Source organism: Balaenoptera physalus (genome assembly GCF_965194825.1).
Source record: "Balaenoptera physalus genome assembly, chromosome: 18".
Taxonomy (NCBI): Eukaryota; Metazoa; Chordata; class Mammalia; order Artiodactyla; family Balaenopteridae; genus Balaenoptera; species Balaenoptera physalus.
This window is the reverse complement of record NC_138899.1, coordinates 24,542,968-24,546,382: the sequence shown is the minus strand read 5'-3', so window position 1 is coordinate 24,546,382 and position 3,415 is coordinate 24,542,968. Positions and strand designations below refer to the sequence as shown.

At 34.1% G+C, this 3,415-nt stretch overlaps 1 pseudogene across 1 annotated transcript; it reads right to left on the bottom strand.

Moving 5' to 3' along the window:
• Positions 1-781: 781 nt before the first annotated feature.
• LOC309647395 (small ribosomal subunit protein uS10 pseudogene) lies at positions 782-2,992 on the bottom strand (annotated as a pseudogene). The gene has a single exon. The product of its transcript is annotated as a small ribosomal subunit protein uS10 pseudogene (transcript).
• Between the last annotated feature and the right edge of the window lie 423 nt (positions 2,993-3,415).

The following is a 3,415-nucleotide window of genomic DNA, read 5'->3' as shown; positions in this document are numbered from 1 at the left end:
AGCAATTGTTCAGACCGGAGAACTATGAGAAAAGTAATTTGACCTGGAACTGAAAATTAGTTACTAAGAATAGGATCCTGATTTTATAGCAGTCAAATGCACTTAGAGATGGCTCAGGATGCGTTAAAAAAGAAGGGAAAGAACAAGAATAAATAGTAATCCAAGTGCTAGGGCTGAAGAACAGACTAACACTTTGAAAGGAAGCAAAACAGTGAAAATAATAGAAAGATGAATTTGTGCTTCAAATCAAAGCCAAGTTAATCAAATGACGAAAAAAAGAACCTCACTAAAATTTTGTCACCAAAGATATGATGCACTTTTTTAAAGTGTGGTAAACAAGTATCTAAAACTCCGTTGAAAAATTTAGGGGATATTGATGCCTTCCCCAGATTTCTGTGAGTTTCTAGCATCTGGTGGGTTATGCCCTCATGATAAATAATTGGTGCAAACTCTTTCTTATGCTGAATTAGTTCAGTTTACAGATTATTATGCAATTTCTTATACGCTGCCTCTATACTGTAACATAGTCTGACAGGTACCAGATCCCTTTGTCTAACTTTTAAAACCACCACAAAATAGCGTACTGAGAGGAGCCATGCATGTGGCATAAATAAAGCTTCCAAGTGACACAATTTTACATTGTAATATTTCAAACAGTTTAAAGATGCATTAAGATTACATGTGTGAAAAAAAAAAAGATTACATGTGTGCCTGAAAGTCACCTAAAGGACCCCATTACCTCACATTTTCACAAGCCGTTATGCATCAATCTTTCCTAGACTTATTTTCTCTTTCTCCCCTCTCCACAACAACAATCTCCTCCCCAGTGGAAATAATATACATCTCTACCTTTAAAATATGCAAAGAATATCTATGCCTTTTTGTGATTATGCCCTTCTTTATTTAACCCCTATGGCATATCAAGGAACTGTTCTAAACCAAAATAAATTCTAGTATTATAAGAATACTGTAATCAAGTGCCAGCTGTGTAGAGCTGTGTGTGTGTATGCACAGGCTTATACATTGACAGTATTTTTACATAAAATTAAAATAGATTAAGATTTTAAAGTAACTATATACAACCTTTAAAGGTACTGGCCTCCTGATATGGCCAATACCTAGTTTATTGTATTATATCCAAGTTTACCTATTATTCCTCTTGCGCTCATCCTTCTTCAGCATTCTACCAATTGCCTGAATATAGTTTGCCTAAAATAGTTCACCGTGAATCATTCTGTTTCCTGAGCTATAATGTTTCCTAACCCAATTCTATTCTTACCAAAACTAACCTTGTCTTCGACACCATGTTAAATACCCTAATATTTGAGTGCATTCTGCTTTGTATAATACATTTTTTCAAAGTTTTAAGTCAAAAAGGAAGTACCTAAGCAAAAAAATCCTTACAGGTTGAAACAGTTTCTCTGGATCTGAAGATAAAATGATGTGCTATAAATGGTTTCACTTTGAGCTGATAAAGAAATAAAAATTAAACAAATAGCTTTGATATTCTAATCAATCCAATTGAAGATAAGTCCATAAGACTAACTTTTTTACTACACTCTTGATCTATATCACAGGTGACAGATTTCTGTCTTGTGGTTCTCTCCCATTCGATTAAAGAAATAACAATGATTAAAATATTAAATTGTTTTGCTTGGGTTGTCTTAAAGCACTTGCAATGAAATAATATTATTTGGGTATAAAATTGTATTACTTTTTCAATTTTACTTCTTCAAGTTGAAAAATACATATGTACCTATCTTCCTTCATAAAACCACTTATGTGCTCTGAAAGAACTGATTTGAGAGAAATCAGTTCTACTTAATTTTATTCCATAACAAATGGTTGCTCCAATAAAGAAGTGACTCTGCTTTCTGTTTAAAACACAAATTTAGCCTCTCTACAACATTTTATTAGAAAGAGATACTCTTCTCTATCTAATCACCTGTATTAAAAGAAATCTTGATGGTAACAATGCAGTTGTCAGTTTTTATCCCTTACCATGTGTCATTCAATAAAAGTGAAATGCAATGGCTGTTTAATAATTTTAAAAGTCAGGACTGGAGTTGAAAGGAAACATAAAAAGAAATTTCAAAAATTTTGAGGATTTGGTTCTAGATATTTTCTTCTTAGTAGCCTAAAGAGGCTCCCTTGAAATTTTAATGAAGATCTGACCAGTATAGTTTTATATTTGTGTGTAATAGAAATGTCAGAGATGAATTATGGGTTATGATTCCTAACAATTTTTCATCTGAAGTTCTGATTAGCTTTACAAATACTTACCTATACATTTTATATTGTTTAATGTTTTATCTACTTTCTTTCCCAGTGAAAACTAAAATATTTTAATAAAAATAACTTATTTGATAATTAACCTCCTATACTTGAAGAAAATAATTAATTTCAACAACATTTTACTCTACCATGTGATCCACACAATATATAGGAAAACAAAAAAACATCTGCCTTGATATCACCAAGACATAAGTGAGCAAATTTTTTTTTTAACAACTGATTATCAATTTATTAAAAATGTTGATTTAAGCATCTGCAATGGTGACTTCAACCTCGACTCCTGGCTCAGTACTGATATCAGGAAGTGATCTGCTTGACAATCTCAGAAGGATTCTGCAGGTTAATGAGTCGCTTGTGGATCCTCATCTGGAAACGATCCCAAGTCTTAGAACCTTCACTACAAGGAGTTTTCCTTCTAGTTATTCTCAGAGTCTTTGTAGGCATCCGAACCGGTCCTTTCACTTTGAGATTCTTTACCTTCGCGCCTCTGATCAGGTCAGCACATACCTTCTCCAAAGACTTCACGTTGAGGCTGGTGAGGGTGATTCTAACCTGGTGAATTGCCACCTCGGGCTCCACGGGAGTCTTTCCGGTGTCTTTAAAAGCCATGGCTGCGGCGCGGCTTCCGGACCGACTTGCTACTCGGCGAGAGCGAAGAGCGGTGAGTCAGGAGCAGGAACCGGTGGCCCGAGGCTCCGCTGCAGCGGGGACCGCGTCTTCCTCCAAGAGTGTCAGCAAGCAAATTTTGTAGTTCAAGTTATCTTGGTAATGCCTTAGGCATAAATTAAGATATCCAGTATTGCAAGGAAGAGTCTATAAGATTTCACATCATTATATATAAATGGGCGATAATAAAAGCGATATTTTCTTATAATCATAATATGGTAATATAGTATTGCCTTGGTAGATACAAACACAAGTGTGTATATTTTGTTTTTATATATCATGAACCTATTTACTCATATTTCTTGTACTGTTTCATATTCATCGTAATTTTGAAGGTTCACCTTAACTCTCACTTTAAATCGGTCTGCCCATTAAAATCTCTCACTCAATTCTTTATTTTCCTTTATATTTTATCACAATTTAAGTTTTCCTCATATTTAAATAATTTTAGTGT